At 43.1% G+C, this 25,889-nt stretch overlaps 1 pseudogene across 1 annotated transcript; it reads right to left on the bottom strand.

The window, feature by feature from the left end:
• Positions 1 to 899: 899 nt before the first annotated feature.
• On the bottom strand, positions 900 to 9,699 carry LOC147420706 (BAHD acyltransferase DCR-like; annotated as a pseudogene). The gene is made up of 3 exons (XR_015186906.1): positions 9,216 to 9,699; positions 8,666 to 9,124; positions 900 to 2,140 (listed from the first exon to the last, which is right to left on the bottom strand). The product of XR_015186906.1 is annotated as a BAHD acyltransferase DCR-like (transcript).
• Positions 9,700 to 25,889: the final 16,190 nt, after the last annotated feature.

The raw sequence follows: 25,889 nt of genomic DNA, 5'->3' as shown, positions 1-25,889 counted from the left end.
AAGGTACAAATTGCTCGAAAGAAAAGATTGCAATCAAGTTGTGAGCTTGAAGGACCATTATGTGCAGATACCTACATTACAAAATCCTTGACTAGCTTCAACTACTTGTGTAAAAGGTAAGCAAAGCTCCTTTGTACCGAGTTCTTAGTTTCATACGATTTCGGCAACATAACTGTACTAGGACCCTTCACAGTCAGTATTCCCACGCATTGAATGACCTTCCCGACGCATACGGGCCCATAAGGATAAGTGAGATCAAGATAAGTGTAAAAAATGTAAGCTTCGAATACGCGAAGAAGTAAACAAGCTGGCTCATTCTTCTTAGCTTGGTGACAAACTTTCTTTGAAAACTCTCTATTACGGTGATAAAAGATGCAAGGTCCTTGAAAGGTACAAATTGCTCGAAAGAAAAGATTGCAATCAAGTTGTGAGCTTGAAGGACCATTATGTGCAGATACCTACATTACAAAATCCTTGACTAGCTTCAACTAGTTGTGTAAAGGTAAGCAAAGCTCCTTTGTACCGAGTTCTTAGTTTCAAACATACCAGTTGAGCCTACACTGTCAAAAAATGACATGAGACCGAGAGGATTTGCAAGGTCTACGAGGAGGAAAGAGGCAGGGGTAGTGTAGGTGCCTCTCTCTCTCTCTCTCTCTCCAAAATCTCTCTCTCAAAGCAAATCACGCCTACAAACTGGCATTACTCTCCTCTAAACAAAGAGCTAACCCTCCCCCCCCCCCCGCCCGCCCGCCCCGCCTCCTCCTCCTCCTCCTCCTCCTCCTCCTCCAACTTCCAAGTAAACTACGTTGGACGGATATGGAGAGACAGAGAGAGAGACAGAGAGAGAGAGAGAGAGAGAGAGAGAGAACGGAACGGAATTGAGAAAACAGACCTGCATAGATAAGAAATGTGGTGAATATTTATATGAAAAATGAAGGACAAGGAATGGTGGGTGCAAGCAGAGCAGTGAGTACTCAGCAGCATGCGAGGAAGGAAGCGTCGTTCTCAAGAGAACACATTGTATCTGCGTCGAGGGCACAGAAAAGATCAAAACTGCCGGGGCCGAGCCTGCCGGCAAGGATCTGGACCTCGGCACCGAACCGGAATCCTTCAGCGCGAACAGCCTCAGGGGTGCCGAATCCAAAATCTACGTCGTAGACAGGGTACTTTGGAGAGTCCACGATGTGAAAAAGGCCAGTGCGGTCAAAGTGCGGAATGGCATTCCTCTTCCTCTCCGCTTCTCGGATGTAGTGCTTGAAGCCCTCCTCCGTCACAGCCATGATGGCTTCGTGGATCTTGCTTGCAACCACCCCTATCTCCGCCCCGCACAACTCTCCCGCTGTCAATTTCACCAACCCCCGTCCAATGCATTCCCAAAGTAGCTCTGTGGTATATCTAGAAACCTCTGCCGGCAATTGATCGGGATGAGGAGGAACCGGCTGAGCCTCCGCTAGACGCTTGGCTCGGACGAAGCATTGCCACCAATGGGCACAGAAGGCCTCGAATGTGGTGAAACCCTTCTGCTTGCTCCCTGCCTCATCGTTCCACATTTTATAAAACACCTCACTGCCGCCGTTGCATTCCTGCATATTGTAAGGGAGGTGAGTCATCAGTCCGTTGGCCTTGTGTTTCAACTGCTGCAGCTTCTCCAAGCTGAAAGAGAAGACCTTCTGCATAAGGTCTGAACGGGGTCGTCGATGTTCCTCGTCCTCCAGTTGTTTCTCCATGATGGGCGCTCGAGTCCGTACAACTGAAGCCTTAGTACCCACTATACCCATGTGCTCAAGCTCCTTCACAAGCTCATCCACAGCAGTCACACCACTCGGAGGCTCTTTGCTCGGAGAAAAGGCTGAAATAAGCTCTTCTTCAAGCTGGGAAGCACGCGCGGAGAAGATATCGTCGCATCCGTTAGGGACCTTGGCATGAGAAACTGAGACGAAGGAAGGCAGCTTCGAGTGTGTTGGAAATAGCGCGGTCACACTTAGCGCATCGCGCATGTGCAAGGGAGGTACGCTTACAGCTACTCCTCTGCAAACCTCCCCCAGCACTTGACAAAATCGTAAAAGGACTGGGCATCGGCCACTGCATGACTCATGGACACGCCCACGCTGTAGCCACCACCATCTTTGAACTTTGTCACCTGGTTTCCAAGAAAAACGGCCAATTAGATCTCCACGAGTTGAGAAACAAAATTATTCTTTGTAAACATCTTAAATGCATTAGAGAAAGGGTACTTCTAGCAAGTGAAGAGCCTCGTGAAAGTGGAGAGAGGCTCTGTAGGGAGGTCACCGTCTTCAGTCACCAAGTTCAGTGTGGATACAATGTAATGTGTGTGTGTGTCATTTCCATTTTCCTTTAATCTTTAGAGTTCCCATGCACGAGCACGAGCACGAGCTCACCTTTTTTCAAGCCATTTGTATTTGGAGATATTGATGTAAATGAGACCCCTTCCCACAAAATTTCCCCTTGCAACTCTCTTTCAGTCAGTTTTAGTCAACAGCTAAGTTTTAGTCAACAGCTATCGTGCAGAGGGCCGGGCGCATGCGCACGCGCAAGCCCCACCACGGTGACTCAGCATTGTCACATATTTGATGGTATATATTATATAGCTCTCCTAGAGATACAGATGTAAGGCCCGTGTCACACTGGGGCAGGCAAAAGCGGTCCAAGCTGAGATGGCGCGCCGTCATTCGTCGGTGAAAAATAGCGAAGTTGGTCGCGAGGTATTGTCAGAGGGGCGGCCTCGCTTGCCCGGCCATCTTCTCAAAGTGGTGGACAACTGAAAAAGTGAGGGGGGGAGAGCGCGAGAGAGGCCTTGAGCCCTGTCCTGCAGCATGAAACGCGCTCGTCAAACCACTTGGCCAATGCCTGTTCGCTGAAGCCTATAGCCAACATTTTAGTATTGACCCAATGTGACATGAAAAGGCTGCCACTGCCTGCAAATCCCCATGGGCGCCCGTCCCAGTGTGACACGCGCCTAAATGAACTCTCCTTCCACAAAACTCTCTTTCAACCGTCTCGAAGGCCACACACACACACCATGACGTCGTCACATAATCATCATATATATTTGATAATATGGTAGCATCCCTGAAACGTCTCGCTCCCTTCTGCAAAAGCACATAGCTGGCGCATCCCGACTGAGCGACAATTTCTGTTGCAAATGCTTTTGACCGCCCACACACGACACCCGAACAAGCTTCTGTTGACATGTCCGGTTGCCTGAGTGACACACGCGCCTTACTTACTCACCTAATTGGTCTACAAACTACAATCACAAATCCCTCAGATTGGGACCGAATCTTCACAAACCAGCGCCTGCAGCTAATCTCTCTCTCTCTCTCTCTCTCTCTCTCTCTCTCTCTCTCTCTCTCTCTCAAAGCAGCATCTACTCCTAATGGGGATGTCTAGCATAACATCGGATCCATCTCTCTCTGTCCCCATTAAGGAGGCTAATCGGGATGCCTGCTCACAAAGCCACTAAAAATGATTGAAGAAGCACCATCGCCACGCCCCCCCTGCAATGCCGACAGCATCATCGCCACAACAACCAACAAAAAAACTATGTGTCTGCCTTGCCCTGACACACGGCCTCTCTCTCTCTCTCTCTCTCTCTCTCTCTCTCTCATTATCGGTTTGGGGGGGGGGGGGGGGGGGAGGGAGCAGCCAAGAAGGCTCTATCGCCTGCTCGTTTTAAGCCCATCAAAGGAGTTGCTCAACTGCTCATAAGCGCGGAACTGCCCCATCAACGCCTCTAACCTCCCAGCCAGGCCTGCAGCCTCCCGCTCTCTACATGCTCTTTACCTCTTCCCTTCCCATCTGGTGAGAACAATGCAGAGCTTAGCCCCCAATCCTTCTCTCTACACAACACCTCAGCCAGAAAATGCTGAAAACGTCACACACACACACACACACACACACACTCACCCCGCCCTTTCTCTCTAGGGTAAAGGGGCCAATAAAAAACCACCCCTCAAAGAAGAGACAATGACAACCCCAATAATAAGACAAAGGTGAACCAACTTTGTGCAATTCAAAAGAATGCTCAATGTTCATCTTATTAGAAATGCAACCTTTTCATTGGGCAATGGATGACTTTAATCCTTGTTGGCACCCATGTCTTTCTTTTGGGGTTGGTGTGTATTCTTTTGGGGTTGGTGTGTATTCTTTTTCACACCCATTTTTGTTACACACGAATGCATAAATGGATTAATAACTTTTGGCTCCGATCGTAAAAAAAGTTGAGATCAATTTTTTCGTGAAGCTCTCGACGAAGCGAATCAAATGAGCTACTGATTCGTTATAATTGGGCTCGGAGATCGGAGATCTAGGCTCCCTCTCTTAGGTGGCCTTAAGTTGGGGGTTTTACCCTACACGACACCTCAGCCTGAAAATGCCGAAAACGTCACACTTCTTTTTCTGGTAATATGAAAGAAAAAAGGGAAAATTACCAAAATACCCATCTAAATTTGTGGAAATTCCCAAAATCTATTTTAGTTGAATTAATCGTTCACGATTTTCTAATCTTTATTCTTTTTCGACAACAGAGACTTGTTTTTTAGTGCTTAGCATGTGATTTGTCACAAATTACCTCCCAAAAAAAGACAATTATGTCTAAAAATAATGATGCAATTCATCTCCAAAGCCTACATAACCAACTCAAATTCTAGTTTTAGTATCTTGTATTGATAGACGATCAATCTTCCTATGAAAAGCTACAAAAAAAATTATCTTCGGATAAATTTACTCTCACAACCAGGGGTATTCTGGGAATTTTAGAAAATTTGAAGGGCATTTTGGGAATTTATGACATAATATGAGGGGTATATTGGGAATTTTTGAAACACAAATTAGAGGTTTTTGGTAATTTTCCCAAGGAAAAAAATAACTCTCTCCGACACACACACACACACACAGACACACACACACAGAGCTGCCAATGCTATGTTGGCGCGCGGTGGGAATAAGAATAAGCAACTAGCCATCCATCACCCGTCACTAAGCGCACACCTATTGGAGATGGCACGACTTGATATTAGGAAAATCCAATGGTTGATGTGCAAGGCCGCAATCCAAATAGCACGCAATCGCGTCGCTTCGGATTCTCCAAGCTATTGAAGTTCTCACAACCCCAATGGAGTAAGCGGTGGATCATTGAAGGGGCGTGGTGGACCTCGATTCTGTTGCACTTTCCAATCAACACCGTGTGCGCACCACTGTTTCCATCTTATTTAATGGAATGTTTGTAGATTCCTCCAATCTACCTCGTGACATGAAGCAAAACTATTATCACAGCACATGTATCGATCTTTAGAAACCCAACCCAGATCTAGGCCGCTTAAGCTAACCATCCCAATACCCTCAACATTTGCAAAAAATTGCCTTAAATGGGGAATTAGCTAATACTATATCCGTAATGAGGCCCATCACTCAAGGTTGTCCTCTTGCTCCATTGATGTATGTTATTGTACTAGATGCCTTGGGGTGGCTGGTGAAGAAACAGATGCAAGAAGGAAATCTAAAAGGGATTAAAATCTCTGGTGCTGATAGTGACCGGTGCTATCAAGAGGTGGATTGGGGTTGCTAAACTTGGTATGTACATCAGTAAAGCTTGCAGGCAAATGGATAGTCATGGGTGTATCGAATTCTAAGTTTTGGGCATGCCTCCAAAAAAGGAACATTTACAGATAGATTCTATCTTCAAGAGTATAAGGCATGGACCAATCTAAACATACGGGACTTCATCACCTCTAATTGGAATATCAAACCAATGGAAAGCAAATTGACAGTCTCAATTTGCACTGGCTAGATACCGAAAATTATTGGGAGGTCACATTCCCTTAAAGCTCAACAAATGCTTTAGAGATGGCTTTAGAAATTGGAAAGATCTGCAAGAAAATGGGACCTAGCCGAGTCTCACTAAAATTACTAGCTCTAGTAATTTAACCCTTGGTCGAGTCTCTGTGCAGGTTAAATTATGTCAAGACCTTATTAAAAGCTGTGAATTTCACTCACAGCAACCATTTGTTGCATCAAGGCTAGGCAAGGAAAGCTTACTTTAGCTTTAACAGGCTTCTAAACTTTGATGAAGACCTCAAGAAAAGGTTGAATAGGAAATGGAATCCTGCCTAGTACTCAAAGCAATGGATGTACAGATTCAAAAAGTGTTTGGAGTTTTGCTATTCAAATTAAACACAACTTCTTAGCATAACTTATCATCCATCAGGGCATTTGGATTGGTACAAAACTCTTCAGGCCAAAATAGAAGATGGAAAATGCAAAAGATGCCAAGCTAATGAAGATATGGGCCATATTATTCAGGACTACCTACACAGTGGTAAGAAATTGCAGATTTTACATAGCTGCTATAGAGAAGTGCACCCCTAGCAATTTCCAATCGAGGAGATTCTGCTAGAAGAATGCATCTAAGTGAATATTCCACTTTGGAATCTTTGAAGATTCGCTTACCTCTAGGCTTGCTAGAACTAAAGACTCATATGAGACTATCTTCAACCACAATTTTGAAGACAATTCACCATCATTCCTAATAGAGATCAAGAAATTATTTGTTTCTTATCTCAATCACATGAGAGGTGTATTTCCCTTGTCCCTATTTGTAATTAAGAAATGCCATAGATGGCAGAGCCGAAAGGATCTGCTATTGAAGTACTACTCCCAGGATAGGCTTCCTATGGCTTATGCTTCAAGAAACTATTTGTTTCTTATCTCAATCACATAAGAGATGCATTTTCCTTGTCCCTATTTGTCATTTAAAACTACCATAAATGGCAGAGCCAAAAGGATCTGATACTGAAGTACTACTCCGAGGATAGGCTTTCTATGGCTTATGCTTGCTTGGACCTGTAAGTTGATTTCCTATGGAATGCCACTCCCCCTTCCTGTGAGACCCACTCGTAACTTGTTTTCTCCTTAATATAATATCTTGTTCTCTCAAAAAGACAAAACTTTGAGCTTGTAGGTTCAAGATTTGGAATTAAAGAAACCAACAAAACAATAACTTACAGGATCACCACTTAAAGCCATCATTGCTGCAAAGCTAAAGGAAACATAGCCATACATTGAAGCATTATCCATAGAAAGGCCAAAAACGTAGCTTCTTCAACCTAGCAACCAATGCTTAAGTAGACTTAGTTTTACACCACATAGGTAGGTCTCCCCAATCTCAAAAAATTAAAAATCCTTCCACACCATCTTTAAGGACGAGTGAGTTTAGGAAATGAAAAGAACCATGAAAGTGGAAAGTCGAAAACTTCTTATGTCCATATAAAGAGAGATGGCCGAGTGCACCTTGATATATTTCTTTGCATGAATTTTCTTTAGCATTTTCGTCTCTTTAGAATGTCCTTGGACTATGTAAATAGTGATTTTTTCTTTCTAAAGCCATTAGGAGATATATATTTTTCAATTTTGAAAAATTAGAAATCCTTTCAAAACATCTTTTTAAGTGCATAAGTGAAGGGTGAATTTAGGAATGAAAAGACCCACGGGAGCCGAAAGTCAAAAGTTTTGGTGTCCATGTAAAGAGAGATGGTCGAGTGCACCTTGATAACATTTCTTTGCATAGTTTTCCTTTAGCATTTTCTTCTCTTTAGGCTGTCCTTGCACTATGTAAGTAGTGCATATATATCTTTTGAAGCCATTAGGAGATATATATTTTAGCACACCGATGCACATCTATTTCAGTCTACTTTCTCAAAGTCCATTAATTTCTTGCGGATGTTCCAATGAATCTAGCAAATTTTAAAGGAAAAGACCAACCAACCCCGTTCATGAGTGCCTACTCCCTTTGCTTTGTGCACTCAAGACCAACAAGTAGACGATAGACTACACAAGTTTGTGCTGGGAATTTTCGCTCAGATCATTCCCTCTACGGAGAACAAGGCCGTGAAGGCCGTAAAGGATATGTCGACACTAAAATATATCCGCCACTCTTCCTCTCTCTTCCACAGAGATAAAATTTCCGATAGATTCCATCTAATGAAACCAAATACTAGCTTAGTACTAGGTGGGACAAGTTTTGGGTTTGCATTTCATGAAGGGGCATCTCCAAGGATATCCCTTGCTAGGACACGTAGATCCGTTGTGGATTAAAAAGCAAAACCCAAGGGACCTACGACGTGGCGAGCTACAAGTCAAAGCTGGCAGAGGACCTAGTTGATGGGTGAGGGGATCTACTAAGCGCGCACTGGGGGAGGGCAGGTGGCGGACAAGGGAGGGAGCCAGGCGGTGGAATGGCCACTCCCGAGGGAGTTCCGAGGGAGGCAATATAAAGATGGGTTTTTCTTATTTGTAAGGGATTGCCAAAGTTGCACCGAGGTACTGGCAACGGTCTGGCTTAGCTAATAGGCACTAGAGTGCCCCCACAGACCTGCAAGTGTTAAGGGCCAAGTCGCAACAGCTGTAGTAGGCCTAGGGGTAAAGGTCGCACCTGCAAAGAAAGTCATTGCCAGTGCACTTAATCCATTGTCTTAGTCTGTAGGCTCCGTTACCTGCATTCGCTTCCTAATGAGTGGTTCGCCTCACGTTCACCAATCCAAAATTTTTGCTTCAAAGGTCAATTTTAGCATAGCCATTAATGAATATAGTTATCAATTATCAATATAAATAGATGTGTTTTCTTTGGGTTTGGAAAAAGAGAGAGAACCTGAACGGAGAGGATAGGCTCGTTGAGATAATCGCATCGAAGGTAGTGCGTGCGCGGAGCCAGCTTGAGGAACACGTGGCGATACTGGAAGCCGTCGAGCGCCAGCCCGGCAAACGGCAGGTCACACGACGCCTCCACAAAATCCACGCCACCGCCTTCCACAATGGTGGCAGCATAGTCGTCCACCAAGATCTGCAATCTGCCCTCCTCGTCCACACAGAACCTGCCCGCCAATGGGTAGAAGCTCACAAGAGCTCTGGCCAGCCCTTCCTTCATCGCGCTCACCTGCACTGGCCCGCACTCGCTCTTGAAGAAGAACAGCCTGTTTATGTAGGGGTACGAGCGGCACACCAGATCACAGCTTGTCAGAAACACCATCCTCCTCTTCCCGCCGCCGCTTGCCGCCATCACCACCTTGCACACCTTCTCTACTCTCACTTCATGATGCTCTGCCACCCCCTGCACCCACATTCACGCATCTTATTAAAATAGCTCATCTCAAAAAGACTCCCTCGCTCGCCGAGCCAACCAAGAGAAGCTAAGCTCTCACCATAATCGAAGTTCCTGACGTCGAGGCTGGGCTAGCTAGAATGCAAGAGTCTGAAGGTTACAAATTGTGTAGTGTAAGAGCTCACAGCAGCTGTAATATAGGCCTTTTGCTGTTCGCTCAGAGGCTCGGTCAAACAAGCAACAAAATTATTACTATTAGGGGAGTTCCTCCGTCTCTTTCTGAGCTCAAATGGACTTGCCGACTTCGACACCCAACCATTAGAGATCCCCGCAAACGCTATCACTCTACGAGAAGATAAATGAGCGCGGGCGCGCACAGGTACCTTTCACACAATTACCAGCGATAGCGAGCTCACGCACACGCGACACTGTGGGGCTATGCAGGGAAGACGAGCAAAGGGACGGCGCCCGGGATTGAGATAAACAGATGAGAACTTTGATTTCTGTTCATGTTGCAACTTCTCACTACTAGTGAATCGAGGTGGGGTAGGGTGCGAGATGCGCACTGCGAAGTACTAGGCTATGGGGGAGGAAGAAGAAGAAAACTCGAAGTCGAAAAAGCGAGCGAGGGGGGTTGCCAAGCTTCTCGTGTGCCGTCGAGAGAGAAACAACGTGTACTTGCTTCTCGTGTCATCCACCTCAACATACATAATATATGCATTGGTATGAACAAGGAACCCTTCTTAGAGCCCCATCCCACCCAGCACTTGTGGGGGTTGGGGGGATTTGCCCGTAAGTGAATTCCAAGGTCTCGCGGGACCCAAAAAAATGTCAGTATGGAGAAGCGCGCACAAGCACCTTTCACACAACTACCAACGAGAGACACATTAGCATTCGATGCGAGCTCATAGACGCACACATGCACAAACAATGTTGTGGGACTATGGTGGGAAGCGACGAGCAAAGGGATGGGGTTGAGATAATGAGAGAACTTTGAGCTCTCTCCTCCCTCTCTACATGTTGGTAAAATCGACGCCTAAAAACATCTGACTATTAGTGATAGTGCGTGTGGATGGCGTTGTTATCTGATGTGGCAGTACGATAGAAATGACTGGAGGGTGGAGTGGGGTGTGGGGATAAAAGGATCTCTTTCTCTTTAATACTCTCTCTCTCTCTCTCTCTCTCTCTCTCTCTCTCTCTCTCACACACACACACACACACACACAGATCACTTTCAATCATTGGTGCATAAGAATAGAGCACAATATAAGTGCCTCGAATAATTTTAATTGAGTACCCCACCCCTTAATAGCCTTTTCTCTGAAGTGGAGGATGAAGGAGTACGAGCGGAAGTGCGACGTGAGAGAGAGTGCGAGAAGAAGAGCACGACGATATGGTGAACTCGCTCTACTTTAATGTGTAGAGCATAGTGAGTTCTTATTAGGTTTTTACAAAAGAATATGTGTACATACATGGCGGCCCGCCCACTTACCTGGGCGACCACATTGGGCTTTATACCCCAACAACCTCCCACTTAAAGTCCAATGTGGTACTTTAAGTGTGAGAGAAGCTACTATACAAGCTAATATACAAGAGATGTAGAGAAGTGATGTACTACCCTACACCTAAATGCTTGCGAAAATGCGCAAAGCTCTCTGAGGGAAGTCCTTTTGTAAGTAGATCAGCAGGATTTTCCGTGGTGTGAACTTTGACAAGCTCAAGTTTCTTATCCTCGATCATTTCCCTGATGAAATGATACTTCACATCCACATGCTTTGTCTTTGATTGATAAACTGGATTGCGAGCCAATTGTATAGCACTTTGACTATCACAATATAACACACGCATCTCTTCTTTGATTCCCAAATCTGTTACTAGTCGATTAAGCCAAATTGATTCTTTGCATGCCTCTGATGCTGCAACATATTCAGCCTTTGTAGTAGACTGAGTAACACAATCTTGTAATCTAGAACGCCATGATACTGCTCCGCCAGCCAATGTAAAGACATACCTTGACGTAGACCTTCGGTTGTCTAAGTCACCTGCATAATCTGAGTCTGTAAAACCCTTTACACTTAGCTCCTGACTCCCATAGCATATACGCATACTCTTTGTAGCTTTCAGGTATCTCAATATTCCTTTCACTGCCTCCCAATGTTTCTTGCCTGGGTTTGACATTTATCGACTTACTACTCCCACTGCAAATGCAATGTCTGGGCGAGTAGCAATCATTGCATACATCAAACTACCCACTGCAGACGCATATGGAATCTTATCCATTTTAGCATGTTCTTCCACAGACACAGGACAATCTTGTTTGCTAAGTTTCACATATGGTGGCAATGGAACACTCAGTGCCTTTCCCTTCTCCATATTGAAACGTTGCAAAACCTTGTCAATATACTCTGTTTGAGATAACCAAATCAACTTCTTTGATCTGTCTCTCTCAATGCGCATACCAAGTATATGACTTGCCTCACCCATGTCTTTCATGTCAAACGATTTTGCCATCTTTGACTTCAAAGCTGAAATTTCTTCCAAGTGCTTGCCAGCAATCAACATGTCATCCACATACAAAATAAGGATCAGCCAACTGCCATCCTTAGCCTTCTTTGTATATAGACAGTGATCGAACTCAATACGTTTGTAGCCTTGAAAAAGCATAAACTTGTGGAATTTATGGTACCATGCCCTCGGTGATTGTTTTAAGCCATAAAGACTCTTTAACAACTGGCATACCCAATCTTCCTTGCCTTTCTCAACAAACCCTTCTGGCTGCTGCATGTAAATTTCCACATCTAAATCACCATGCAAGAACGTTGTCTTGACATCCATTTGGTGCAACACCAAATCTAATATGGCAACCAATGCAAGAAAGCATCTCAATGTAGTCATCTTGACCACCGGAGAGAAGACTTCATCAAAGTCAATGCCTTGTTCTTGCTTAAAGCCCTTGGCAACAAGCCTTGCTTTGTACTTTGGCTGACTATCATGAGTGGTGATCTTATACCTGTAAACCCATTTACAAGGTAGAGCCTTTTTTCCCTGTGGTAATTTAACTAGCTTCCATGTCTTGTTTTTATGCAGAGCTTTCATCTCTGACTGCATGGCCAATTGCCAATTCCCGGAGTCCTTCATTTGCACTGCTTCCGTGTAACATGAAGGCTCATTGTAATCAGTCAACATGACATAGTTCATAGATGGAACAAACCTATCAGGAGGTCGCGTGACACATCCAGATCTACGCACAATAGGTGGCTCAGGCTCAACCACAACCTGTGGTTCCACTCTATCCTGTCCTTGCTCCTCTTGAGCCCTGACATTTTGTCTTGCACGTGCAGGTCCATCTTCTTGGAAGACAACTCTTCTAATCTCCTCAACCCTCTCTGGTTTAGAATGATATTTGGATTCATTAAAGTGAACATCATTGCTGCGGACAACCTTTCTGGATTCGGGATCCCAAAGTCTGTACCCCATCTCACCAGAATTACCATAGCCTAGAAAGATGCACTTTCTACTCTTTCGCTCAAGTTTGTTCCTAAATTCCTTTGGAACGTGAGTATATGCCTCACAGCCAAAGACTCTGAGATGCTTGTATGAGGGCATTTTGCCTAACCATACCATCTCTTGCATTGAATCCTTCTGCAAAACCTTGCTAGGAGATCTATTTACAAGATGAACAGCTGTTGATACAGCTTCAGCCCAAAACCCATTTGGCAACTGTGCATTAGACAACATACTTCTGACCTTCTCTTGTATGGTCCTATTCATCCTCTCAGCAACACCATTTTGAGGAGGATTGTAAGGAGCAGTAAGTTCACGTTTTATACCTTTTGACTCACAAAAGTCTTGAAAGGCCTTTGAAACATACTCTCCACCATTGTCAGTGCGTAAGCATTTAAGCTTCTTGCCACTCTGATTCTCCACAAGTGTCACAAACGTTTTGAAAACACTAAACGCTTCATCCTTGTGCTTGAGAAAGTAAACCCATACTTTCCTCGAGTAATCATCTATAAATGTCATAAAGTAAGAAGCTCCCCCTAGAGATAGGTTAGGCATAGGTCCACACAAATCACTATGAACAAGTGCCAACTGTGTATCTCTTCTACTGCTTCTATGCTTATGTGGCTGTTGTGTTTGCTTACCATACAGACAATGTTCACAGAATTCAAAATCATTAAATGAAAAGCCAAGCAAATAACCAGAACGAGACAAGATTTCCATTCCCTTCTTGGACATATGTCCTAACCGGCTATGCCACAAAGAAACGTTCGGCTGCTTGGTTACATTGATTACATTTTTAGAGACATTTGATACATAAATCATGTAAAGTCCTCCAGACTTTACTCCATGTGCTACTGTCATAGAACCCTTGGATATCTTCCACATGTTCTGTCCAAAAGTGGTGACGTAGCCAGCATCATCAAGTAAACCTGTGCTGATCAAGCTCTTTGTAATTGCGGGAACATGTCTCACATTCTTCAGCGTGAAAGAAGAGCCATTCTGAAACTTCAATTGAACATCTCCAACACCTAAGATCTCACATGTCTGCCCATTGCCTAGCCGAACATGATCTTTAGTGGTCACATAAGAAGTAAACCACTCCTTGTTTGGAGACACATGAAGTGATGCCCCTGAGTCTATAATCCAGTCACTCAGTGCGTTTCCATCAGATGCTGTAAGAAGAGCTGAGTCCATTGTATTCTTCAATAAGTAGATGTCTCCTGACACTAGACTGTCATCCTCTGCAACAGTGTTTGTCACATTTATTTCTTGAATCTTCACTGAGGACTTGTTCTTCTCACCATGGTCTTCAGCTTTCTCTTTGCCTTTTTCTGCTTTCCATTCTCTGCAGTCTCTTTTCATGTGACCCTTCTTGCCACAATGGTAGCATTCTATGTCACTCTTGCCTTTAGCACTGCGGGACTTGCTACGAGACTGATTCCTCTTTCCACCTTTGTACTTTTCTTTGGTCCTTCCCCTGACAACTAAGGCTGTTCCTTTGCCTTTGTCCATTGTCTTTCTATTGGTTTCTTCAGTAAGTAGACTTCCTTCTACACCTGCTATGTTCAAACCATCTGGAGGTGCAGAATTACTCAAAGTTGTGCGAAAAGTGTCCCAACTTTTCGGCAATGTGATCAACAGGAACATAGCTCTAACAGGTTCATCAAACTTGACACCTTGAGCTGACAACTGACTATAGATTGTGTTGAATTCATTCAGATGATTGGACATAGGTGTCCCTTCTTTCATCTTCAAGTCAACAAGCTTCTTAAGCCAGTATACCTGTGAAGCTGCACTCTGCTTCTCATAAAGATCACTCAGCTTTAACCATGCTTGATAAGCCGACATCTCGTCTGCTACATTGAAGTAAACGCTTTTTGCCAAAGTCAGCATAATGGTAGAAAGTGCCAATTCATCCATTTCGCTCCATTCATCTTCGTCCATATCTTCTGGTTTTATCCCCTTGAGCTTTATAGGTTTTATCTGCTTCTTTTGTACCAACACATGCCAAATCTGCTTCTTCCACAATGGGAAATTGGTTCCATCCAGCTTCTTGATATTGTAAAGAGCAGTGTCCTGTGATCCAGCCATAGCTACGCTTTCACAGTGGTTTACTTTCCTGGGAAAAATTCGGCAGAGTTTCCCCTGTAAACTAACCTCTGAACCAATATCAACCTGTCAAATGAACCAAGAAAGCTTCAGATTCTGCATAAATTTTGGTAGAGTCTCCTCTGTAAAATGGCTCTGGTGTACTCAAAAAACAAACCAAAAAACAGCTCAAAAAACACTGTCTCTCTGACACTGTAAGCTGCGGGTAAACCTGTCCTGCACTTGTACTGTCTCTCACTGTCCTATAAGCATAGACTGCGACAATGCCTCAACGGTAGTAAAGCAAAGATGCAATCCCAACTGTCTAACTCACAATCAATACACTAGCTGCCTATCTAAGGGTGCTCAAGGGATCACTCCAAGACCTGTATCACCGAAAGGATCTCAACATTCGAGAATCCCCCAGCTCAATAAAACCTCACTCGACCCTCAACAAAGGCTGCAGTAAATCTGACAGTACATAGAATTCCCACAAAGTCATACATCCACAAATTTCCCACTGTATGCTGTAACCACCGCGGCGGTTGTTTGCTGCGTGACTCACAGCCAGCAAACCCTCAACATACATACATCATCTCTGACAATACATCCCATGTGGAAGTACCTGCAATGTCAGGATGAAATCTGGAATATCAAGCAGCAAACACAAGCTACCTAATGAACTAGTGGATGTCGCCTATAGTCTGTGTGTAGATGCGCCCGTGTCGTATGTGACACGCCTCCAAGAACTGTGAGCCGTCCTTCGATGTGTAGACAGCCACAAATCAACACTCTGGGAGTGTCGATATCCTCAGCACCTGCAGTCGTAGGCCGAAAACCCCAAATTTGTAGAGTTGGATCTGCACCTGTCGAGACCATGTAGCCGAAAATGACTTGCGTAGACCTTTGTCGAAACCGAACGGTGGCCGAGATGACCTCAGAATGAAATTCTGACAACACCAAGTCCTTCGCGCCTCTCCCACGAGATTTGGGGCTGTTAAGTATGGAGCCTGATTTACCCTTGTAATTTTCTGTGGTAAAAGCGTACATTTGTAAGGCCCCCATTATGAGGAGAAGCCATCGTGCGTGAAGGAAAATCACTCACCGGAAACCAAAATTTTCACGGACAAGAATCAGGGGCAACTTTAAAGGCCTCGCCCCCGAGACTTTTTTTCGCCGGAATATTATGGCCGGACGGCGGCCGAAAAGTGGTCGGAAAACAACCGGTCGGTTGGCCGGTGGCCGGTAGTCAATGGTCGGAAGTCAATGGCCGGTGGCCGGTGGCCGAATTCAAAAGCGGACTTGACTTCTCAAGGGCGGCCACACATGGGCGGATTGGAGGGTCCGATTTGGACTTATTCGCACAAGGGCGGCTACACATGGCTGTCTCTCATTAGAGAGGGCAGCCCTTTTGGCCTATAAAAGGAGGCCATTTCTACACACATTTTATAGTGTGAAGTTGATGCAACAAGGTGAGTGTGAGGTGGTGAGAGTGAAGCAAGGCGGGAGCTCCATTAAGGGTATAATCCCTTTGTAAACTACTTCTTGTTTTGAAGTACTAAAGCCATTGAGTGGCTGCTTTCCCGTGGACGTAGCCCACATTGGGTGAACCACGTATATTGTGTGTACTCTCTCTCTCTCTCTCTACTCTATAATCTCGTGTATGTAAATCTGTCTCTCTCCATTAAGTAATCTACTCAATTATCTATTTAGCTACGTCTTATTTCCTAATAGGGGCCGTGTCTTCGCCTGTCGAATTTCACTCCAATCTGAGTTGGTGACTCTAGCCTCGTGCAGTGCTGCCACGAGCCTCGATCTGAGCTCTGATACCAATTGAAGGAGTACGAGCGGAAGTGCGACGCGAGAGAGAGTGCGAGAAGAAGAGCACGACGATATGGTGAACTCGCTCTACTGTAATGTGTAGAGCATAGTGAGTTCTTATTAGGTTTTTACAAAAGAATATGTGTACATACATGGCGGCCCGCCCACTTACCTGGGCGACCACATTGGGCTTTATAGCCCAACAGAGGACAACCAACAAGTGAAAGCGTTCTCGCGGTCACAGCTCTCTCAAGTAATTACATCTCAAACTTCTCCACTTGTAGCATCAAGCTACTCTTGTATGTTGTCACCTTTGGAGCGGTTTATTCCATCCACTTAGGGTGTCGTGCCCGTTGGAACTTCTTCTTTTGCCCCCCCACCATGCTTGCCCAATTTGCCACCCTTGCCAAATTCACCCACTCCAACAACTACTAAAGAAGTTGTTGCGACACCTTCAACCGAGAAGATTGCTACTGGGATGAGATAGGCGACCAAGAAGGGGTCGGAGCAATCTCGCTGTGAGCGTGGCAAGAAGAGTTCAAAGAATCAATGCAAAAGGCCCGTCGCAACAATAAGCTCTCTGCAAATGACTCCACTACCAATCATGGCAATTGGAGCTTGGAGGAGGTTTGTATCTTGGCGGATATGAAACTCCATCTCCGGGAGTTCTTGGCCGAAGCACAAGGTAGAGAGCAGGTGTTGTCCTTGGATGACCGTTGGCACAAGGCGATAGAATGGTGCAAGGAGGGGGGAGTTACAAGAGCTCCCATTACAATGCACGAACAAATGGGAGAATATTTTCCCAAAGTTTCAAAAATTATGGGATTTGGGATAGGGCCATTCCTTCGGGGATGAGCTCTTAGGGCCAATTGGATTTCGAGGAGCAAGTAGGCAACAACTTTCCGAGATAGTGTGGGTCTTCTTATAACTAGGCTCAATGAAACTTGAACTCTAGAGTCCATAATCTAGCTTCCATTTGAGTCGAGAATCAAGAAGGTGAGCACATCGCACTATACTAAGACCAGACTGCAGTTTTCAGTTGAGTCAAGACTCGAGAGGGTGATCATTGCACTGCATTGAACAGCAAGCATATAGAGCGCATTGGGTGCCATGAGGTAGCTACTCATGGGTGCTTCTTGGCCCTTCTCGACTCAATGATTGAGCTCAAGCCTCAAGAAGACTTGCAAGAGTCAAGCCTCACCTCGAGCATTCAAACCCCTAGCCCATTGCTACCTGATTCTCGATTCTAAAGACAATGGGTTGCCACACTATGCAGCCCCTCTCACACGGCTTGTTCAAAGCCCTTCTCCCACAAGACATCGTCTGATTTCTTGCACTCTGCAGCCCTTCCTCACATAGCCAGCTTGTAGCCCTTTTCCTATGAGCCACAGTGAGCCACAGGCCAGAGATCAACCCTTCTCCTCAAGTCCTCATCCAGTTTTGTCTCCTACTCAATTGTTACAAGATTGGACACCCTCCTGTTGTATGTGGTTAGGATTACAATCGGGATAGCTAGAATGTATTACTTCATTGCGGTGATATCCTTTCCATTAAAAAAACTAATAGTGAAATTTTTAAATTTGTAGCATCGCATTTGGAAATCAAAGCTTAATCGACAGTTAATTGGGAAATTGACTCACAAATCGTGTTTATCGACCATCACAATCAGTATGCCAAGCAATTAATTCATAGAAAATACTAAACTGTGAAGATAGATACATATAGGAAACAAGAAGAAGCAGATTTTGAAGGAGCTCACGAAGGCCAACTTTGGTTTAGGAAGTTCGGAAGAAGAGAGAAAAGTGTTTAATTGTGTTGAAAAAGAAGCCAACAACTACATTAGTATGGCTTCGACGTTCTATTCAAAGATCTTGGAGCATCAAGGATTAAATACAACTGTGATTTTTGAATCCAAAATCAAACTCGTGACCCCTTGTACCCGAAGCGAAGATCATACCACAAGGGAGCAATTGGAGAGAGAGCTATTAAATTCACCCTCAGCATGTACTTTCCATGCAAAGGAAGTGAATTAAATTCAACTCTTTAACTTAGAGCTCTACACAGTATCTTGGAAAGAGCTCCTTGCTCACAAAACAGGCGTGAGGTCGCTCTCAGCAAAATCATGAAAGCTCGGTGGTAACAAGATCGTGTCGGTGAGAGGAGTTCTTTTTTACTCTGCAATAACACCATCCGACGGGCATAGAGAACCGTAAGAAAAAAAATCAAGGAAAGTTTGGTGATTAATCTTATGCAAATTCTATTGCCCATTGTCTCTTGAAATTGGGAAGGGAGTTTGGACACAAAAGATTCAATTTTCTTACAGACCAACCTACTCAATCAATTGCAAACTTTCAACCACGTCTTAGTGCTGCACTTCTAGACCCCGCGGACGTTATCATTGAACATACAACTAAACAAAATTTTTCTTCATTTTTCTTTAATTTACACATTCTTTTGCATACCGATCATATTCACATATATATAGCCATTAAAAAAAATCTATACACACACGCACACACACACACACACACACACACAAAAGGGAAAAAAACATATAAAAAGAGAGAGAAAAAAAAGAAAAACACGCCATCATGACTCACCTTCATAGACACTTCCTATTGCTGAATAACTCACAAATTTGCAACAATCATTTGTATAAGAGCGCATGCAAAAACAGGAATTAGAAGACAAGCTATAGCACACTGCACGAGCCAAAACTGTACCTGCTCCAAAGCAAAACAAAATTACCACAAAGGCTTTCACTTTCAAGGATTTTGATGGTACTAAAGATGCTAGCACTGTTGGGGCATGGATTAGTCAATTAGATGACTACTTACATGATGAAGACTTTTTTGAATGTGACATGGTCAAATGTGAATTAAATCATGTCATTAGTAGCAATAACACCATCCAACCAGCGTAGAGAACTGTAAGTTTCCAATCATTTTTTGCGCCATCTTTTTCTCTATGCTCACGCCTCTCCATTGCTTTTGGCCTTGAATTCACACTTTAGATCAAAATTAAAGTATTGATTAAAATATTTTTCCACCCAACCTGAAAAATCTTCGGCCACCCAATTCCAAAAGCCTTTGATTACTCTGCAATAACACCATTCGACGGGCGTAGAGAACCGTAAGTTTCCAATCATTTTTGGTATCGTCTTTTTCTCTATGCTAACGCTTCTCCATTGCTTTTGGCCTCGAGTTCACACTTTAAATCAAAATTAAAGTATTGATTAAAATATTTGGCCGCCCAACCTAAAAAATCTTCGACCACCCAATTCCAAAAGCCTTTATCTGCTCAACTCTAAAACACTTTTGGCCACATTCATTGAGTACCGACTTCCGTTATCACAAGGGTAAATTCACCCCCCAACTTACTCCTACCCTTCAATTGTCAGTCGAAAGCCATCCAAGTACGAGTATTGAAATCATTTTAATCCCAAATTTCCCAATACCTCGCAATTTTCGAAGCCTTGAAATTTTCATCAACCGACAACCATCAAAAGATAGAGATTTACATATTTCCTATTTCACGTAAAGGCAAGCCGACGGTAGACAAGTTACAACCGAACATCTTTAAACACCTGGCTAAATGATTTAGGGAAAAAAAATTCAAGGAAAGCTTCATGATTAATTTTTATATGGATTATATTGTCCATTGTCTCCCGAAATTTTCTTATAGACCAACCTACTCAATCAATCGCAAACTTTCAGCCACGTCTTAGTGCTGCAGTTCTAGACCGTGCATCATCATTGAACGTACAACTAAGTAAAAATTTTCTTCATTTTTCTTTTATTTACATATTCTTTTGCATACCAATCATATCTACATATATATAGCCATTAAAAATACACACACACACACACACATACACACAAAAGGAAAAAAATAAAGAAAAAGAGAGAGAGAAAAAGGAAAAAACATGCCATCATGACTCACCTTCATGACCACTTTCTATTGCTGAATAACTCACAAATTTGCAACAATCATTCGCATAAGAGCGCATGCAAAAACAAGAATTAGAAGACAAGCTATTGCACATTGCATGAGCCAAAATCGTACCTGCTTCAAAGCCAAACAAAACTAGCATAAAGGTTTTCACATTCAAGTATTTTGATGGTACTAAAGATGCTAGCAGTGTTCGGGCATGGCTTAGTCAATTATATGACTACTTATATAATGAAGACTTTTTTGAATGTGACATGGTCAAATGTGCATTAAATCACGTCACCAGTAGCAATAACACCATCCGACGAGCGTAGAGAGTCGTAAGTTTCCAATCATTTTCTCACGCTTCTCCATTGCTTTTGGCCTTGAGTTCACACTTTAGATCAAAATCAAAATATTGATTAAAATATTTGGCCTCCCAACCTAAAAATTCTTCGGCTACCCAATTTCAAAAGCCTTTGATTACTCTGCGATAACACCATCCGACGGGCGTAGAGAATCATAAGTTTCCAATCATTTTTGGCATCGTCTTTTTCTCTATGCTAACGCTTCTCCATTGCTTTTGGCCTTGAGTTCACAATTTAGATCAAAATTAATGTATTGATTAAAATATTTGGGCGCCCAACTTGAAAAATCTTCGGCCACCCAATTCCAAAAGCCTTTGTCCGCTCAACTTTAAAATACATTTGGCCACCCATTGAGTATCCACTTTCGTTATCACAAGGGTAAATTCACCTTCCAACTTACTCCTACCATTCAATTGGCCAACCGAAAGCCATCCAAGTAGGAGTATTGAAATCGTTTTAACCCCAGATTTACCAATACCTCACAATTTCTGAAGCCTTGAATTTTTATCGATCGACAACCATCAAAAGATACGGATTTACATATTTCCTATTTCACGTAAAGCAAGCCAATGACAGACAAGTTACAACCGAACATCTTGATTGAAGATCTTTAAACACCTAGCTGAATGATTTAAAAAATAAATTTTAAACAATCAAGAAAAGTTTCGTGATTAATTCTTATGCGGATTCTATTGTCCATTGTCTCTTGAAATTGGGAAGGGAGTTTGGACACAAAAGATTCAATTTCCTTACAGACCAACCTACTCAATCAATCGCAAACTTTCAACCATGTCTTAGTACTACACTTCTAGACCGGGTGTCATCATTGAACGTACAACTAAGTAATTTTTTTTTCATTTTTCTTTTATTTACACATTCTTTTGCATACCGATCATATCCACATATATATAGCCTTTTAAAACACACACACACACACACCACACAAAAGGAACAAAATAAATAAAAAGAGAGAAAGAAAAAGGAAAAACATGCCATCATGACTCACCTTCATGGCCACTTTCTATTGTTGAGTAGCCAAACAGAACTAGCATAAAGGTTTTCACTTTCAAGGATTTTGATGGGACTAAAGATGCTAGCGGTGTTCGGGCATGGTTTAGTCAATTAGATGACTACTTACATGATGAAGATTTTTTTGAATGTGACATGTCCAAATGTGCATTAAATCACGTCACCAGTAGCAATAACACCCTTTGACGGGCGTAGAGAGCCGTAAATTTCCAATCATTTGGCGCCGTCTTTTTCTCTATGCTCACGCTTCTCCATTGCTTTTGCCCTTGAGTTCACACTTTAGATCAAAATCAAAAGCCTTTGATTACTATGCAATAACACCATCCGGCGAACGTAGAGAATCGTAAGTTTTCATTTTTTTTGGCACCATCTTTCTCTCTATGCTAACGCTTCTCCATTGCTTTTGGCCTTGAGTTCACACTTTAGATCAAAATTAAAGTATTGATTAAAATATTAGGCCGTCCAACCTGAAAATCCTCGGCCACCCAATTCCAAAAGCCTTTGTCTGCTCAATTTTAAAACACTTTTGGCCACCCATTGAGTACCGACTTCCGTTATCACAAGGATAAATTCACCTCCCAAGTTACTCCTACCCTTCAATTGGCCAGACGAAAGCCATCCAAGTAAGAGTATTGAAATTTTTCCAACCCCAAATCTCCCAATACCTCGCAATTTCCGAAGCCTTGAAATTTTCATCGACCGACTACTACCATATACATGTGGTAGTGATGTGTGTGAATACACTTATGACCGCCGGGGTATTTTTTCCCTCACTAGGAGGTTTTTCCCCCCGTGCATTGTATATTTCTAGGGCTATCTATCTTTCCATTGCACACTAAGTAAAACACTCTCTGTTGTGTGCCTTGAGCTTCCTTCGTCTTCTCCAAGCTGTGTGTGTTTTCAAGCTTTGCCGCATTCTTTTTGGCTTGAGGCCATCATGTGTGCCACTTATGTACTAAACAGGTGTCCTACAAAAGCTTTGCAGTCTATTACTCCATATGAAGCATGGCATGATAGAAAGCCTTCTATTGAGCACATGCGTGTTTTTGGCTGTTTGGCACATGCTTTGGTTCCATAAACACAACACAAAGAATTGGATGATAAGGCTGTCAAATGTATTTTTGCTGGTTATAGTGCTGAAAGCAAAGGTTACAGGTTTTGTCATCCACAAACAAAGCGTATTCTGGTTTCACGAGATTTTGTGTTTGTGGAAGATTGTGTTCAGCCCTTGCCATCATGTACTAGAGACAATAATGTAAGCTCATAAGACATTTATGACACTTTCTTGCCTCTTTTCAATGGTAGAAGTTCGAATGTAATTTCTAATGAGGTAAATGTATAGCTTATAGGAGTTTCTAAAAATGTTACAGATTAGCCTATTACTGATGCAAATGTACATGATGTACTTGATGAGGAAAGGGCTGAAAATGAGCAGGCTAGAGGTATGCCAAAATGGCTGGTGCATACATTGCATGACAATAAACTGGATGCACCTTTGTCTAGTCACACTTGTTCAGGCTCTCACCATGCATCTTATGCATGAGATTGTTATGCTTTGGTTGTGTCTAGCTTACATGATGTTGAGGAACCTCTGTCTTTTGATGAAGCACAAAATTCAAAAAATTGGATGGCTGCCATGCAATCAGAATATGATGCACTTATAGACAATGACACATGGAGTTTATGTGATTTTCCTCGTGGCAAAAAGTCCATTGGTACAAAATGGGTTTACAACTTGAAACGCAAGCCGGATAGTGAGATTGATCGCTATAAGGCTCGACTTGTTGCAAAGGGTTATGCATAGAAAAAAGGCATAGATTATGAAGATACTTTTGCTCCCACTTGTCGTATGACTACTGTGCATTTTCTTTGTGCATTGGAAACTCATTTTGGTCAGACATTGTTACTGCTTTCTTGAATGGTGATGACATATTTGAGGAAGTTTATGTAACACAACCTCGCGGTTTGTCAAGAAAGGACAAGAGGATACTTGTGCAAATGTAACAAAGCTTTGTATGGGTTGAAGCAATCTCCTCGTGCTTGGTATGTATCATAATAACTAATATCTAATTCTCCTAAATGCTTTTCTCATGTTAAACTGATCATTTAATATGGGGAAGTACCAGGGGAGAAAAAGCTAGAATATTGGTTAAGCTGGCAGACTGATCATAGTAGGATCCAAAGGAGGGAAGACAGGGATCCAAAGGGGGTCCATCCATCTACAAAAGAGCAACGTGCAACAATGGGCTTCAAATATCCTAAGGTTCAGCCCATTAAGACTTCCAAAATGCGGTTCCAAAATTCAAAGGTTATGTTCAATGTCAAACTCTAGGGAAATTGGATGCTTGGGAAGACCCAAAAGTCTTCCCACATCCCTATCTTGGAGGGGGCGAGCCCTTTTAGTAGGGGATGAGAGAGAAACACACACACACACACACACACACACACACACACACACACACACACTCTAGCAAGCTCCCTTTACACAAAGAGAATGGGGGACACATGTCAGCTCCCTAGCCCAGTTGCCCCCAAGGTGCATTTTGTCATAATAATTCTCCTAAATGATTTTCGCATGTTAAACTGATCATTTAATATGGGGAATTACCAGGGAGAAAAAGCTAGAATATTGGTTAAGCTGGCAGACTAGCCACAATAAGGATCTAAAGGAGGGAAAATAGGGATCCAAATAGGGGGCCATCTGCAAAAGAGCAATGTGCAACAATGGGCTTTAAAGACCCTAAGGTTCAGCCCATTAAGACTTCCAAAATGCTAAGGCTCCAAAATTCAAAGGTTATGTCCAATGGTCCAACCCTAGGGAAAATTGGATGCTTTGTAGTGTGCCAAAAAAGTCTTTGCAAGCTCCTACATAGGAGGGGGCAAGCCCTTTTAGTAGGGGATGAGAGAGAAACACACACACACACACACTCTTGCAATCCCTTCACACAAAGGGAATAAGGGACACATGTCAGCTCCCTAGCCCAGTTTCCCCCAAGGTGCACTCAAATCCTATTGGATGGCCATAGAGGTGGACCAATGAGAATTAGGCTAGAGTGCTTTTAGTTTAATTGATTTAAAAACACTTAATAAAATAACCAATAAGAATTAAGCTCTCTAGAAGACTATTGGCCAGTCTCCCAAGGGGTCCAATGAGCATTCATCAGCCCAATGGCTTGCCTGATTTCTATTGGCCAGAAGACAAAGGGGTCCAATGAGAGATTAATTGATTTATTTAATTACCTAAAGCTCTCACAAAAGGGGAAAGGGGGACACATGTCACAAGGCTATCACTTATGCTTCTCCATTTTCATTGGCTAAGCTTTGCAGGGTCCAATGGGGTGTCAGCTTGAGTATTTTGCAAGAGGGGTTGACCAAGAGAGAGAGGGGGATTGATTTTGGCAAGGCATTATCACACACACTCACACAATCTCATGTGTGAAGCAAGAAGACTCTCTCTCTCTCTCTCTCTCTCTCTCTCTCTCTCTCTCTCTCTCTCTCTCTCTCTCTCTCTCCTTCTCAAGCAATAATGGAAAGCTCATCATCTGCTCCAAGGTAGTGAGAAGGGAAGCCTACATCAACAACTCTTGGATTTGTGATGGAAATCCAACCAAGAGCCAAGCTTCAATGCATGATCATCTCCTTTACCATGCTAATTACTAAGCTATGCTGAGCTATTATGAGTGATTATGTGAGGAGATATACTTCTTTCTTGTAAGACTACTCCTTCTTCCTCTTAGTCTACTCTCATACCCTGCTAGCTCTCACCATCTTCGAAGGTGTGTGAGGTCTTGGGTCTGAGACCGTGAAGGAATTGATGTTGTGTTTTAAAGTTTTTGCTTAGTGCTTGAAGCTTCCATCTTCATTGCACTAGTTAGTTACTAAAGAAACACAAAGCATTGTATTGTAAAATGTCTCCCTTGATGGGGGAAACCTATAATACAAAGCCTATTGGAGGGGGGACCGGCTCCATGTAAATCTGGTCCTCAATTGTTATCAATAGCTTAATTTCTGGCTCTTTTGAAGTATTGTTCATG

Source organism: Adiantum capillus-veneris, chromosome 28, assembly GCF_014529385.1.
Source record: "Adiantum capillus-veneris isolate H3 chromosome 28, ASM1452938v2, whole genome shotgun sequence".
Classification (NCBI taxonomy): Eukaryota; Viridiplantae; Streptophyta; class Polypodiopsida; order Polypodiales; family Pteridaceae; genus Adiantum; species Adiantum capillus-veneris.
This window is presented reverse-complemented; position numbering and strand designations above follow the sequence as displayed.